Consider the following 17446-nt stretch of genomic DNA (forward strand, 5'->3'; position numbering starts at 1 on the left):
GAATACAGTATGAACTTTTAATTGTCAGTTATTTGCTTCATCATACTTTATCCCTTCCTGATCTCATTATTCTTTATCCTTTTTGTTTGATTCTAGTAATGCTCCGCCTTTAGCCCTCCATTCCACCACAGTATTGAATAGACCTATTTCCTATTACCATCAAGTTGATATATACATGTGTAAGCATCATTTGATTTATATTGCATTTACAATTTTATATCAAATTTTCCCATTAATTTCTTTATTACATTGATATTCCGCGCAGTTGGTGAATATTTTTAGTGCAGTAATGTACATAGCTGGTAATACTGTCAACCAGTACCGCCATCTTTTGACGCTGAACCAAAGTTAAGAAATACAAGTCAAATCGGCTGAAAACTATATCGTTTTTAAACTCTACACTGGCCGTACAGCTAAGTAGTGAAAGCAGACTTTGACTTGAATTCATAGTCATGCGAGTGGTGGTCTTGGTGAACCTTCAAATCAATATGTCCAGAATTTTAGTTGGGTAGTTGAGAGAACTTAAGAGAAAGTTTAGATAATGATGTGCAGTTGGAGTTAGTTCTACAACTGTGTGTCAGTCATCCCTCACATCGTCATGTGCAGGAACTGTATATAGTTTTGTGTACAACTGTTAAAAGCTCTAAGGGTTATACGTGAAAGTAGAGTGTATATGGACTTTACAGTGTTCAAGAATCCTCGACTCTAGGTATAATTTGATGTCAATGGCCATAATTAATGTTCCAGGTAGTTAATAGGCCTGAATCCCCAAATAACTCACCTGCTGAAGATTAATTTCTTTTATTTTTAGGGACGTGAATTGATTTGAAGGTGTTTGGAAATAGGAAAGAATTTGGTATCAGGACAACTGACAATTTAAGAACATGTATTTCTCTTGTAACGCTAAAAGCAGTTTGTAAAGTTGATACCAAGATTGCACTATTCGTATTATTGTGATTATTTTTTTTTTTTTAGTAATCATTGCTGGTCAAAACGAATGAAATAATATCTAATGCCACGTATGCAAAGTTCATTGACCTAACAGTGCTGTACATATAAGGATGACTTTATCAGTAGTGGCATTAAGAATTTGGCTTTTTAGATGACTAATGACTACAAGAATGAGTATCATTTATGCACAGGAAGACCTAGGTCATTATATGATACAAAGAAGTTCTTGTTCCGTAATGCGTGGATGGGATTTTCATCCATAAACTCAAGGTTGATTCAAGATTAGGCTAGATTTTGTTAGGTAACGGAAGAATATCCTGATGTCTTTGCCCCTTTTACCGACTGGGGCCGTGTAAAACGCATGGAACTAGTAAATAAATTGTTTTAGTAAATTCTTAAATGTTATCACAAAGTATTCATCCTTCCACTGTAAACGTTTTATTTGCTTTTTTGACATGAAGGCCTTGTTGTTGGAGCCAGAGGTTAGTGTAAGGCCATGGCCACCTAGCAGCTCGCGAGGTTGGTCTGGTCTGTGCTACCTTGGGAGTTTTATATTGTGAAAAGTTAACTGAAATGCGGCTCTGCATGGTAGAAAAAAATGGTTCTTATGGGACCGGTTTTATGTTTTGAAAGATGGCCTTTTAGGCTAGGCTCATGTACCCTTGAATTGGCCTATGTTCTTGAGATGCCTTCATGATTTGAGATTGCTAGTTGGGGTACACGGCGTTGCGCGGGGAAAATGGCTGTTTGAAAAAAGTTTAATATAACCGAAAGGTAGACATTGCTGGCCTTCTAGGCCACAATCATGTACGGTTATAGGACCTGCATTTGATTTGTGCTACCTTCTCATGATTTGAGGCTGCTAGGCCGCCTATTTAGAATGATTGCTGTGGACTAAATGTGATAGATACATAAGGCTTTTGAAAAACAGCTTTTGGTGTCCTCATGATACCTTCAAAGTCAGTGTGCGGTAGCTTATCACTTTGCCCAGATTTTGAAGGGCGTAAGTCTAAGCTTTGGGTATAACACGTATCAAGGCCTTGCTAACATTCTTAAAACATCCCACGCATGTGGGCTGTTATCTTGAAGATATCAGTGATCAGTTGATGGGACAAACAACCTGTCTCAGCATAAGCTGGGAAGCTTCGACTTTTCATTTGGTTTCGAGGAGCGCTCCCCGCTGTGGCATAGTAGACACGGTGATAGCATAATTTTTAAGCATAAAAAAAGGAATCACCATATGAGATTGTTAGCATACAACGACATTGTTTAATACTTCGTGCGTTGCATTTTTTCCCAAGTGATTTCAGGACTTGAGTAATATTTAATATTTATTGGGTTTAACAGTGCAGTAAGTATTAAGATTCAGTTACTTAATTACTTAAGTATTCAAATATAGATTAAGAAAGACTCGTGAGACATGGTGAAGAACGTTCCTGTTGGAAGCGTCAAGTTACTTTCTGCGTATGTACGAGAGGACAAGTTTTCAAGTTAATGTGACTTGTAAATGGTGTGTCTTTAGTAGGCTAATATGTTCTGTGATGGCTTGACCCCAGACTTATAATGACCTAACCTCATTTGATAGAAATATTCTGTGGTAATCTTTTTTACTCATTTTAGCAGTATCAACATTTCAAAGCAAATGCTGTCTTCGGGTTGCTGTAATCTGATCGTGAAAAAGGCTGTCATATTAATGCATTATTACGTACAAGTTGTTGAAATAGTTGGGCAGACAGCGAAACCGAACGTGAGTTATTCAAACTGACAGTAAAACCTTTGAGTAACGAAATTAGCTGCAATGATGTCTTTAATTGATAGGATTTCTTTACTGAGAGAGATAAGCTAATGGAATGTAACCTTTGATTAACGACCTTTAGTATAGAGTATATGGTAGTAGTTTTCATCAGATTGAATATATGAAGCATACGGTAAATACGGCTTTACCCACAATAGTTTAAAAGTAAGTACAGAACCTTCATCTTACTTTTGCATGATATACATATAAAAGATCAAGTTAAAACATGGCACTGCATAGAAATACGAAGAAATATATTTGTACCGTTCCTTTTGAGTGACGACGTTGAACCGATTATGGTGGATGATGAAAAAATGTCTTGCAGTATGTTTCTCTACATCTGCAGCAGAATGGTAGATAAATATTCATCGTCCAAGATCACCTCTGGGAGTTCAGGGGTGACCTTGGTGTGGTTATAATGTATTGGGTCTTGAGCACGTCGAGATGATTGACGAGACGATTGTGAAGGTGCAGGATTGTGGCTGGCACAATCAGGGGACTGGAGGAGGAAGAGGTACACCCAGAAATGACATGAGGTGGTAGCGTCATTGCTTGTTATTGACCGACAAGCATTTTTAGGGGGTTTACAGAATTACTAGACACTTTGTATGCGGGTGTATTTCTCATTTATGCCACGCAGCATGGTGTAGAAGTGCTGTTAGAGGCATCCTTCGACTGAAGAATAAAGCTGAGGATGTTGTCCAGGTTTTCCCGCACGGTGCAGTTGGCAGATTTATATATGGTTCACTGTCCATATATAATGAAGCCGATACGTTAGCAGAGCAGTCTCGTCCTTAGTCTCTGTCATGGTCCGTGTTGCTGTTAACCACCTCTTTCAAGTCTTAATTAACGTCGGCAGCTTCTGCAGTTTCTTACATGGATCAGCCACCAGCGCTGTATCATCAGCGAACAACAAGTGACTCACTTCTCAAGCCCTCTCATCCACAACAGACTGCATACTTGCCCCTCTTTCCAAAACTCTTGCATTCACCTCCCTAACAACCCCATCTATAAACATATTAAACAACCATGGAGAGATCACGCACCCCTGCCGCAAACCAATATTCACTGAGAACCAATCACTTTCCTCTCTTCCTACACATCCTCGATAAAAACTTTTCACTGCTTAACAACTTGCCTCCCACACCATATATTCCTACTACCTTCCACAGAGCATCTCTATCAGCTCTACCATATGCCTTCTTCAGATCCATAAATGCTACATACAAATCCATTTGCTTTTCTAAGTATTTCTCACATACATTCTTCAAAGCAGACACCTGATCCACACATCCTCTACCACTTCTGAAACCACACTACTCTTCCCCAATCTGATGCTCTGTACATGCCTTCACCCTCTCAATCAAAACCCTCCCATATAATCTCCCAGGAATACTCAACAAACTTATACCTCTGTAATTTGAGCACTCACTTTTACCCCCTTTGCCTTTGTACAATGGCACTATGCAAGCATTCCGCCAATCCTCAGGCACCTCACCATGAGTCATACATACACTGAATAACCTTACCAACCAGTCAACAATACAGTCACCCCCTTTTTTAATAAATTCTTCTGCAATACCATCCAAACCCGCTTTCTTGCCGGCTTTCATCTTCCGCAAAGCTTTTCCTACCTCTTCTATGTTTACCAAATCATTCTCCCTAATCCTCTCTTTTTGCACACCACCTCGACCGAAACACCCTATATCTGCCACTCTATCATCAAACACATTCAACAAACCTTCAAAATACTCGCTCCGTCTCCTTCTCACATCACCACTACTTGTTATCACCTCCCCATTAGCCCCCTTCACTGATGTTTCCATTTGTTCCCTTGTCTTTACGCACTTTATTTGCCTCCTTCCAAAACATCTTTTTATTCTCCATAAAATTTAATGATACTCTCTCACCCCAACTCTCATTTGCCCTCTTTTTCACTCCTGCACCTCTCTCTTGACCTCCTGCCTCCTTCTTTTATACACCTCCCTCTCATTTGCATTATTTCCATGCAAAAATCATTCAAATGCCTATCCCTTCTCTTTCACTAATAATGTTACTTCATCCCACCACTCACTACCCTTTCTAATCTGCCCACCTCCCACGGTTCTCATGCCACAAGCATCTTTTGCGCAAACCATCACTGCTTCCCTAAATACATCCCAATCCTCCCCCACTCCCCTTACATCCTTTGTTCTCACCTTTTTCCATTCTATACTCAGTCTTTCTTGGTACTTCCTCACACAAGTCCCAGGCTCACTTACTCTCACCACTCTCTTCACCCCAACATTCTCTCTTCTTTTCTGAAAAACTCTACAAATCTTCACCTTCGCTTCCACGAGATAATGATCAGACATCCCTCCAGTTGCACCTCTCGGCACATTAACATCCAAAAGTCTCTCTTTCGCGCGCCTATCAATTAACACGTAATCCAATAACGCTCTCTGGCCATCTCTCCTATTTACATACGTATACCTATGTAAATCTCTCTTCTTAAGCCAGGTATTCCCAATCACCAGTCCTTTTTTAGCACATCAGTCTACAAGCTCTTCACCATTTCCATTTACAACACTGAACACACCATGTACACCAATTATTCCCTCAACTGCCACATTACTCACTTTGCATTCAAATCACCCATCACTATAAACCTGTCTCGTGCATCAAAACTACTAACACACTCATTCAGGCTGCTCCCAAAACACTTGCCTCTCATAATCTTTCTTATGCCCAGGTACATATGCACCAATAATCACCCATCTCTCTCCATCCACTTTCAGTTTTACCCATATCAGTCTAGACTTTACTTTCTTACACTCTATCACATACTCCCACCACTCCTGTTTCAGAAGTAGTGCTACTCCTTCCCTTGCTCTTGTCCTCTCACTAACCCCTGACTTTACTCCCAAGACATTCCCAAACCACTCTTCTCCTTTACCTTTGAGCTTCGTTTCACTCAGAGCCAAAACATCCAGGTTCCTTTCCTCAAACATACTACCTATCTCTCCTTTTTTCTCATCTTGGTTACATCCACACACATTGAGACCCCAATCTGAGCCTTCGAGGAGGATGAGCACTGCCCGCGTGACTCCTTCTTCTGTTTCCCCTTTTAGAAAGTTAAAATACAAGGAAGGAAGGGTTTCTAGCCCCCCCGCTCCCATCCCCTTTCGTCGCCTTCTACGACACGAGAGGAATGCGTGGGAAGTATTCTTTCTCCCCAATCCCCAGGGATTTTTTTTTTTTCCCAAAGAAGGAACAGAGAAGGGGGCCAGATGAGGATATTCCCTCAAAGGCCCAGTCCTCTGTTCTTAACGCTACCTCGCTAACGCGGGAAATGGCGAATAGTATGAAAGAAAGAATATATATATATATATATATATATATATATATATATATATATATATATATATATATATATATATATATATATATTATATATATATATATATATATATATATATATATATATATATATATATATATATATATATATGCCCATACACTCACATGCACATCCATATACACATATACATGCTTGCCTTCATCCATTTCTGTCGCTACCCCGCCACACTGGTAATAGTATCCCCTCCTCCCCCTTCAGCGAGTTAGCGCCAGGAAATGACAAAAAAGGCCACCTTCGTTCACACTGTCTCTATCTGTCATGTGTAATGCACCGAAACCAAAGCTCCCTATCCCCATCCAGGCCTCACAGGCCTTTCTATGGTTTACCCCAGACGCTTCACGAACCCACCGCCAAGGGAAACAGTTTTTGAATATTGGTCACGGTACATTATAGATTAAAATGTTAAAGGACTTGGCAGCTTAACCTAAGAGAATATTCGCATATATGTTGAATTTGTTCACACATTGGTTTCCATGAATGTATACGCCTCCGTGGCGCAATCGGTTAGCGCGTTCGGCTGTTAACCGAAAGGTTGGTGGTTCGAGCCCACCCGGGGGCGTTGCACCCTTTTATAAGTAGAATGAAAGAAATGTACTTCTTGAATATCTATAGCCATATTTCTTCGAAGGCCAGCAGATATCCAGTATAATGTTTATGTTTGCCCGAAAAGATTTGCGAGCGAATGCAGAATGTTTTCGTCCAAGTTACCATTCTCACTGTTCTTCGGTCAAGCGGATATTTACCCCGTTTTGGGGTGAAAAGTGTTAATCGAGGGAAGCAGATAATATGTTACAAATTAAAGACTATGACAATAGTAGATAAATGATACGGAAAGAACAGTGTTTCCTGTTTTTGGAGGGAGATGCATTTAAGAAAAACGATTACCGGATATTAGGTTGAATTAGACGAAGATGAATTATGCCTGTGGTCTATGGAGGACGAGAAAATATGCACGTACAGCTAAGTTGTTTCATCTGAACGTTACATTACATGGTTGTAGTAAAGGAAAGCTAAACAGCCTCAAGGAAAATAAAGATATCCACACGTAGGATGGATATTGCAATGCATGATTTCAGTTTGATTTCAGGCTGCTGTCGGAATGAAAGATCACATCGGTCATTCCTTGATTAAAGCATTAGAGGGCAAAATGTGGAAAAGAAGGCGGGGAAAAGAAACAGTCCAGGTTCTTGTGAAGGTTGAAAACTTGCTTTTTGTATTCAGAAAGCGGCCGGTTATTGATTTTGGTGAGACATGAGAAGGAATGGAGTTCCAAAGCTTTCCAGATTAAGGAAAGACATACACAGGCACATATACATGTATATATATATATATATATATATATATATATATATATATATATATATATATATATATATATATATATATATATGTGTGCACGTGTGTGTGTGTGAAAGTATGTGTAGAAAATTATATGGCCCGCATGGGGGTCGAACCCACGACCTCCGCGTTATCAGCACGGCGCTCTAACCAACTGAGCTAACGGGCCTGCAAGCCTTATTGCACAACCCTATATAATTTCATATATATCTTCCTTAAATATAATCTTAAAGGAATGTAAAAGACTGAAAAGATATGTATACCTGATTACTCCTTTTTGTTTGATAGGCTTGTATTTCACAGCGTCATAAGTCTGCGCTTTGCTGTCTTTCACATCCGACTTTGTCATGGGTCACATGCTTCCGTAAGAATGCGATCAACACCTGAAGACAGACGGTAAAAGATTTTTTCCCCTCCACTTCGTGGATATATGTAGGACGTTGACAGTGAGGGCCTTAATGACTTTGGCAGCTGATGGTTCTAAAGCCCAAACAGTCACCCAGACATCGACTTTGTAGTTCATATTACTAGAACTGGTCTGTGATAGATAGATAGACGTGCACGAGTGTATACCTGTAGAGAAAGGTTAGTATTATGCCCTGTAGAAACATGTTTACTGTAGGGATATGTGTGAGAACAACACTGATCCTCTGTCGTTACTCTTCCTATCTCGCTGCGGTGGCTTACATAGCCTGAACCAGATGGCCAAGATCTAAGCCATTACACCAGGCACCCCTTTTATCATTACCAGGTTTTTGTGATCTTGAATTTATGTGCTATGCAAGTAATGGACAACGAATAGAAAGAACATATGTGCTGCTGCAGTGAAAGTGCTGTAGTTGAAAAAAAAAAAAAGATAATGATTTAATATACTACTGCTACAACTGCAATTGACAGTGACAATAATCCATCAATTTGATCTAGCTACTCTTTTTAAAGATGATAAGTTTCTTGAAGCGTGTATAGTAATCATCGTATAGTACATTTTCTAAACGAAATATACATTATTGGCCTTAAATCCTATCTTTAACTGTATATAGGGCGACCAGTCATCAGCTGATTATGGGGGATTCTTTGACAGAAGAGTGAGTGAATGTGTTGGGAGCTAGGTTTGCGATGACAACTGCCTCCTGTCTGCACCAGCGGACAAAAGTATTCGATATTGCTATTCCCACTATTAAATCCACTCCCAAGATATCTAAAATATTTCACTTCCTCCAGTTTTTTCCCATTCAAACTTACCTTCCAATTGACTTGTCCCTCAACCCTTCTGACCTAATAACCTTGCTCTTATTTACATTTACTCTCAGCTTTCTTTCGCACACTTTACCGAACTCAGTCACCATCTGCAGTTTCTCACCCGAATCAGCCACCAGCGCTGTATCATCAGCGAACAACATCTGACTCACTTCCCAAGCCCTCTTATCCACAGCAGACTGCATACTTGCCCCTCTCTCCAAAACTCTTGCATTTACCTCCCTAATATATATGTATGTACATGTGTATGTGGGTGGGTTGGGCCATTCTTTCGTCTGTTTCCTTGCGCAATCTCGCTAACGCGAGAGACAGCGACAAAGTATAATAGATGATATATATATATATATATATATATATATATATATATATATATATATATATATATATATATTAGATGCTCGACATTTCCCCCGTGAGCGAGGTAGCGTCAGGAACAGCCTTTAGAGGGAAAAAATTCTCACTTTGCTCTCTCTCTCTCTCTCTCTCTCTCTCTCTCTCTCTCTCTCTCTCTCTCTCTCTCTCTCTCTCTCTCTCTCTCTCTCTCTCTCTTTTAAATATTACAGGAAGGAAGGATTTCCAGCCACCCACTCCCACCCCTCTAATTCGCTAATGCCTGTTCTTAAAACAATTCAAGGTTCCAGTCTCAACGGCTGCATCTGGCAAGTTATTCCAGAGATCAACCAATCTGAACCTAAATAAACTTATTTCGAAGCCATTATTACGAGTTCTAACCTGGTTGGCTATCCTTAGAGCATTGCCAGAGTCCCCAATATCTATCTATCTATCTATCTAACTATCTATCTATCTATCTATCTATCTATCTATCTATATATATATATATATATATATATATATATATATATATATATATATATATATATATATTGCACCTGTCATCCATTTGTACACCTCTTATCATACCCCCTCTGGCTCATTTCCTTCCCAGCGAATGTAAATTCGGTCTAGCAGATCTTTCTTCTTAACTAAGACAACTAATTGAAGATATCATTCTAGTCAGACTTCTCCACACACACTCCAGCAGTCTATCTATATCTCCCTGATGTTCCCCCCCCCCCCCCCCCCCCGGTCTGTACGGGCCTTAACTAGGTAGTGGGGTTTGTGTGGAGCAGTGATGGCTTGAGCTATGGTGGCAGCGGGGATTTGCCTGCCTTTCCCTGGTAGGTTTAACCATGCTACAAAAGTCAAGCTTGAGCGAGCTCTCACACCAACACATGTTGGCTATTTTCTCTCCTATACTTTTCGTTCTTCCCTTCTTGGTCAGTCGAAACTGGAATTGGTCATTTGCTTGTTGAAGTGAATTTCTAAGACAGAATATTCTAAACTGTATTAAGAAAGCTGAATAGCCTTAGATGCTCCAGTGCTTGGCTTATAAGCTTAAATTTTATAATCCATTCCAATCTATCATAGTAAGGCGGCCAAAACTGCACAGCATAGTCCAAATGAGGTCTAACTAATGCAACCTACAGCTTTAATATTACTTAAGGGGTTGTGTTACTAACACTTGACTAAATAAATCACAACATTCTATTTACCTTGTTTCTAACAATGATACACTGTTGAATTGGTTTTAGGTCTTTACCTACTCCCAAATCCCTCTCACAGTCTGGTTTCCCTACGAGTCCATCATATAAATAGTCCTTTGCGTTACCCCCATTCCCTACACTCAGTGTCTTACATTAATTACGTTGAAATCCATTTACCACTCCCTCGCACACAGAGAGTTTATCCCAGGTCTTTTTGTAGCCTCACTGCGTTACTAGAGGAGTTAATAGCATTTCCTATTTTCGGATCGTCCGCAAATTTACTCAAGCCTCTTATGGTTCCACTATCCACGTCGTTTTTATAAATGAAAAAAAGAGGTCCTAGCACCGACCCCTGCAGCACACCACTGGTTACATCACCCCAACCCAACGAGGATCCATTTTTACATACCTTTTGCTTCCTGTCTGCGAGCCACTCCCTGTGCAGTATATTTGCCGGATCTTATGTCTCTGGCGTACATGAATTGGGTAAGATCTCTTTCTTTGGATTTGTTGTACGAGACAGTATCACTATTAGCTATGCTGATGACATTCTTGTACAAGCCAAAACATATCGTGAAATGCAAACTATTCTTAACTGCATACACACAGCCTGTGAAAGCCTTGGCTTCATCATATCTGCAGATAAAATTAAGGTCTTCACTAAATGAATTTGTAACGGCAGGAGTAGACCATCCAAGTTGACAATTGGTGCAAACCTGATTGACTGTGTCTCCTTTGAATATCTTGGTGTCTCAGTCCCATGTGCTGAAGGTAGGGTGCAAAAACTTAATCGACAATGCACAGATAGACTCAGAGCTCTTAGAGCTGTTGCAGGGTACAATCCTAACTATGGTGCAAATATCAGAATTGTTAAAATGATGTACTTGTTTATATTAGGTCTCTGATAGATTACTACGCACCAGGTTGGGTCCTATACAACAAGAAAGGTATCAACAGATTTGAAAAAATACAAAATGAGGCCTTAAGAATCATACTTGGTGGCCCGAGGTCCACTAAAGTACTCAACATGCAGAAAGAACTTGGTATTCCGAGCACTGAAAACAGAATACTTGAAATCAATCTTAAGATGAGACTGAAACTTCTGTGTGGTGATCCTTAGAGTGTTGTCTCTTAAAGAAATGTTAAACCATATATCTCATGGCGCAAGCGAATCTAAGAGGATCCAAATAAAAGCCAACCACATGACAATGTTTGGTGTCCATTGTTTGTGTAAAATTAGGAAGCAGCAGCACTTTCTTCCTCCCTGACAGTGCTGCCACTGTGATCAAGCCCAATGATAAAAGGTTCGAGAAAAATGTTGAAATAAACAACTGGGCATCTACTTTACAAACTGAACTGTTCGCCATACTAAGTTATAGCTCTTGAGCAGGTAGAAATCTCTGCCACAGACAGCTTATCTCTGATTCTTTATCTTCAATACTTGCCCTTAACACCCTGAGATCAGCATGTAACATGCTGGTCTCAAGCCAGACACAAAGACATTACTGCTCAAGGGATTCAGATCAAATTGTTATGGATTTCTGTGAGCATGAGAAAGCTGATGCTTTAGCCAAACTTGCACTTAGTAAAGGTGATGTTGAAAACAACGTTGGGTTGTCAATTTGAATCCCTCAAAGCTTCAATTAGAACAGAACTAATTAATCTCTTTGAAGCATGAAGATGAGTTCAGATAAGCTTTAGCGGAAGAATTTCCGATCACAGTGAAATTTGTAAAGTAAAACATTTATATGGAAAAAGGAATACGATCAGCAGATAACATGATGTAACTGCCAGGCTAAGGCTAGGCTATAGGTACTATTGGCGCTTTGGCCTAACCGGAGATGTGGGCATTGTAAAGTTTGTGGTCAAATATTTGGACACAAACTAGAACACTGTCTTAGAATGTGAAAAAAAGTAGTCTTCTAATGATAGATCTAAACAAACCCTACAAGAAATATCTTGCCACCTTATTGTTAATAATGTATCTGAAATTTGTTGGGCTTTACTGCCAGCGGCTTAAGGAGGAAGGTCATTAGGCCTGCAACTCTATTTAATATGTGATTGAAATCATCCCTAAACACCCATTATAAAAACATATATGTAAAAACTGGAAAAGTAGAAAAATTATGATTTTGATATGATAAAGATAAAAGATAAAATAGATAATGGAAAAAAAGGATTTTGTGGGGATTGAGCCAAGGTGGCGTCAAACACACCGCGCAGTCAACACAGTAGCCACAGTTGCAGTTTACCTAAGAGTGCAAAGAGACAGGACACACTATAGAGATAGCTCTCCTCCGCCACGTCATGCACATGGTATATAATAATTTATTCTGAGGCCCGCCGGCTCACTCCCATGGCGCAGCTCCCCGGAGGATAACCGTCTAATGTGTGGGACATGTTCACCCACATGCGATAGACCCAAATAGGAGGAGCCTCACACCTAAAACAGTCATATTTATCAAAATCGGATTACTGCATCAGTAAATGTGTTGAAGAACTCTAAGCACTTCATTTTATGTATTATGATTACGAAAATCGTAATCTTCTAGATTAAGTATATGATATACAAGGTACTTTTTTTTTAGGTATCCTGCGGAGTTTATATATATATATATATATATATATATATATATATATATATATATATATATATATATATATATATATATAAACTATGGATTTGGAAAAAAGCGTGTGACAGTTGATTGGAATGCTTTATGGGATGTGTTAAGGGTATACGGTGCAGGGAGAACTTTTGGATAGTGTGAAAGACTTCTGTAGAGAAGCAAATGCATGTGTGGATAAGAGATTAGTTTGAATGGAGAAAAACTGGAGGAAGTAAAGTGTTTTAGATATCTTGGAGTGGATTTGGCAGCGGATGGAACCATGGAAGCGGAAGTGAATCATAGGATGGGGGAGGAGGCGAAAATTCTGGGAGCCTTGAAGAATGTTTGGAAGTCGAGAACATTATCTCGGAAAGCAAAAATGGGTATGCTTGAAGGAATAGTGGTTCCAACAATGTTGTATGGTTGCGAGGCGTGGGCTATGGATAGAGTTGTGCGCAGGAGGGTGGATGTGCTGGAAATGAGATGTTTGAGGACAATATGTGGTGTGAGGTGGTTTGATCGAGTAAGTAATGTAAGGGTAAGAGAGATGTGTGGAAATAAAAAGAGCGTGGTTGAGAGAGCAGAAGAGGGTGTTTTGAAATGGTTTGGTCACGTGGAGAGAATGAGTGAGGAAAGATTGACCAAGAGGATATATGTGTCGGAGGTGGAGGGAACGAGGAGAAGTGGGAGACCAAATTGGAGGTGGAAAGATGGAGTGAAAAAAATTTTGAGTGATCGGGGCATGAACATGCAGGAGGGTGAAAGGCGTGCAAGGAATAGAGTGAATTGGAACGATGTGGTATACCGGGGTCGACGTGCTGTCATTGGATTGAACCAGGGCATGTGAAGCGTCTGGGGTAAACCATGGAAAGTTCTGTGGGGCCTGGATGTGGAAAGGGAGCTGTAGTTTCGGTGCATTATTGCATGACAGCTAGAGACTGAGTGAGAACGAATGGGGCCTTTGTTGTCTTTTCCTAGCGCTACCTCACACACGAGGGGGGAGGGGGTTGTTATTCCATGTGTGGCGAGGTGGCGATGGGAATAAATAAAAGGCAGACAGTATGAATTATGTACATGTGTATATATGTATATGTCTGTTTGTGTATATATGTATATGTCTGTTTGTGTGTGTATATATATATATATATATATATATATATATATATATATATATATATATATATATATATATATATATATATATATATATATATATATATATATATATATATATATATGTTGAGATGTATAGGTATGTATATTTGCGTGTGTGGATGTGTATGTATATACATGTGTATCTGGGTGGGTTGGGCCATTCTTTCGTCTGTTTCCTTGCGCTACCTCGCTAATGCGGGAGACTGCGACAAAGCAAAATAATGATAATAAAAGATAATATATATATATATATATATATATATATATATATATATATATATATATATATATATATATATATATATATATATATATATAATGTGGCAGTTGAGGGAATAATTGGTATGCATGGGGTGTTCAGTGTTGTAAATGGAAATGGTGAAGAGCTTGTAGATTTATGTGCTGAAAGAGGACTGATGATTGGGAATACCTGGTTTAAAAAGCGAGATATACATAAGTATACTTATGTAAGTAGGAGAGATGGCCAGAGAGCATTATTGGATTACGTGTTAATTGACAGGCGTGCGAAAGAGAGACTTTTGGATGTCAATGTGCTGAGAGGTGCAACTGGAGGGATGTCTGATCATTATCTTGTGGAGGCTAAGGTGAAGATTAGTATGGGTTTTCAGAAAAGAAGAGTGAATGTTGGGGTGAAGAAGGTGGTGAGAGTAAGTGAGCTTGGGAAGGAGACCTGTGTGAAGAAGTATCAGGAGAGACTGTGTACAGAATGGAAAAAGGTGAGAACAATGGAAGTAAGGGGAGTGGGGGAGGAATGGGATGTATTTAGGGAATCAGTGATGGATTGCGCAAAAGATGCTTGTGGCATGAGAAGAGTGGGAGGTGGGCTGTTTAGAAAGGGTAGTGAGTGGTGGGATGAAGAAGTAAGAGTATTAGTGAAAGAGAAGAGAGAGGCATTTGGACGATTTTTGCAGGGAAAAAATGCAATTGAGTGGGAGAAGTATAAAAGAAAGAGACAGGAGGTCAAGAGAAAGGTGCAAGAGGTGAAAAAAAGGGCAAATGAGAGTTGGGGTGAGAGACTATCAGTAAATTTTAGGGAGAATAAAAAGATGTTCTGGAAGGAGGTAAATAGGGTGCGTAAGACAAGGGAGCAAATGGGAACTTCAGTGAAGGGCGTAAATGGGGAGGTGATAACAAGTAGTGGTGATGTGAGAAGGAGATGGAATGAGTATTTTGAAGGTTTGTTGAATGTGTCTGATGACAGAGTGGCAGATATAGGGTGTTTGGGTCGAGGTGGTGTGCAAAGTGAGAGGGTTAGGGAAAATGATTTGGTAAACAGAGAAGAGGTAGTAAAAGCTTTGCGGAAGATGAAAGCCGGCAAGGCAGCAGGTTTGGATGGTATTGCTGTGGAATTTATTAAAAAAGGGGGTGACTGTATTGTTGACTGGTTGGTAAGGTTATTTAATGTATGTATGACTCATGGTGAGGTGCCTGAGGATTGGCGGAATGCGTGCATAGTGCCATTGTACAAAGGCAAAGGGGATAAGAGTGAGTGCTCAAATTACAGAGGTATAAGTTTGTTGAGTATTCCTGGTAAATTATATGGGAGGGTATTGATTGAGAGGGTGAAGGCATGTACAGAGCATCAGATTGGGGAAGAGCAGTGTGGTTTCAGAAGTGGTAGAGGATGTGTGGATCAGGTGTTTGCTTTGAAGAATGTATGTGAGAAATACTTAGAAAAGCAAATGGATTTGTATGTAGCATTTATGGATCTGGAGAAGGCATATGATAGAGTTGATAGAGATGCTCTGTGGAAGGTATTAAGAATATATGGTGTGGGAGGCAAGTTGTTAGAAGCAGTGAAAAGTTTTTATCGAGGATGTAAGGCATGTGTACGTGTAGGTAGAGAGGAAAGTGATTGGTTCTCAGTGAATGTAGGTTTGCGGCAGGGGTGTGTGATGTCTCCATGGTTGTTTAATTTGTTTATGGATGGGGTTGTTAGGGAGGTAAATGCAAGAGTCTTGGAAAGAGGGGCAAGTATGAAGTCTGTTGGGGATGAGAGAGCTTGGGAAGTGAGTCAGTTGTTGTTCGCTGATGATACAGCGCTGGTGGCGGATTCATGTGAGAAACTGCAGAAGCTGGTGACGGAGTTTGGTAAAGTGTGTGGAAGAAGAAAGTTAAGAGTAAATGTGAATAAGAGCAAGGTTATTAGGTACAGTAGGGTTGAGGGTCAAGTCAATTGGGAGGTGAGTTTGAATGGTGAAAAACTGGAGGAAGTGAAGTGTTTTAGATATCTGGGAGTGGATCTGTCAGCGGATGGAACCATGGAAGCGGAAGTGGATCATAGGGTGGGGGAGGGGGCGAAAATTTTGGGAGCCTTGAAAAATGTGTGGAAGTCGAGAACATTATCCCGGAAAGCAAAAATGGGTATGTTTGAAGGAATAGTAGTTCCAACAATGTTGTATGGTTGCGAGGCGTGGGCTATGGATAGAGTTGTGCGCAGGAGGATGGATGTGCTGGAAATGAGATGTTTGAGGACAATGTGTGGTGTGAGGTGGTTTGATCGAGTAAGTAACGTAAGGGTAAGAGAGATGTGTGGAAATAAAAAGAGCGTGGTTGAGAGAGCAGAAGAGGGTGTTTTAAAATGGTTTGGGCACATGGAGAGAATGAGTGAGGAAAGATTGACCAAGAGGATATATGTGTCGGAGGTGGAGGGAACGAGGAGAAGAGGGAGACCAAATTGGAGGTGGAAAGATGGAGTGAAAAAGATTTTGTGTGATCGGGGCCTGAACATGCAGGAGGGTGAAAGGAGGGCAAGGAATAGAGTGAATTGGAGCGATGTGGTATACAGGGGTTGACGTGCTGTCAGTGGATTGAATCAAGGCATGTGAAGCGTCCGGAGTAAACCATGGAAAGCTGTGTAGGTATGTATATTTGTGTGTGTGGACGTGTGTATGTACATGTGTATGGGGGGGGTTGGGCCATTTCTTTCGTCTGTTTCCTTGCGCTACCTCGCAAACGCGGGAGACAGCGACAAAGTATAAAAAAAAAAAAAAAAAAAAAAAAATATATATATATATATATATATATATATATATATATATATATATATATATATATATATATATATATGTATGTATGTATGTATGTATGTATTGGTTCTAACTCCGCTCTGCCCACTTGTAATCATGTGCCTCGGTACAGGAAGAAATAGAACTAGAGATAGAAAGACAGTCCTATTGTTGCCTTCAGGGCTGGTTCAGAGTGACTAAAAGCCTGATGCTACAATCTCCAAAGTGACTTACCAACTCCTTTTGTACATTCATATGTTTTAGAAGTAATACAGTAACTCAGTTTAAGGTGTTGAATGGTGCTTTTAGCTCTGCATGTACTTGTATCTTAGTGTTTCTTATATGGTGTACATTGCAGAAAGATTGTA

At 39.9% G+C, this 17446-nt stretch overlaps 2 non-coding genes across 2 annotated transcripts; one reads left to right on the forward strand and one right to left on the reverse strand.

Moving 5' to 3' along the window:
• Window positions 1-6631: 6631 nt before the first annotated feature.
• On the forward strand, window positions 6632-6705 carry TRNAN-GUU (transfer RNA asparagine (anticodon GUU)). The gene has a single exon. It is a non-coding gene; the product is annotated as a tRNA-Asn (tRNA).
• An 874-nt stretch (window positions 6706-7579) lies between these two features.
• TRNAI-GAU (transfer RNA isoleucine (anticodon GAU)) lies at window positions 7580-7653 on the reverse strand. The gene has a single exon. It is a non-coding gene; the product is annotated as a tRNA-Ile (tRNA).
• Between the last annotated feature and the right edge of the window lie 9793 nt (window positions 7654-17446).

This window comes from Panulirus ornatus, chromosome 63 (assembly GCF_036320965.1).
Source record: "Panulirus ornatus isolate Po-2019 chromosome 63, ASM3632096v1, whole genome shotgun sequence".
Lineage (NCBI taxonomy): Eukaryota > Metazoa > Arthropoda > Malacostraca > Decapoda > Palinuridae > Panulirus > Panulirus ornatus.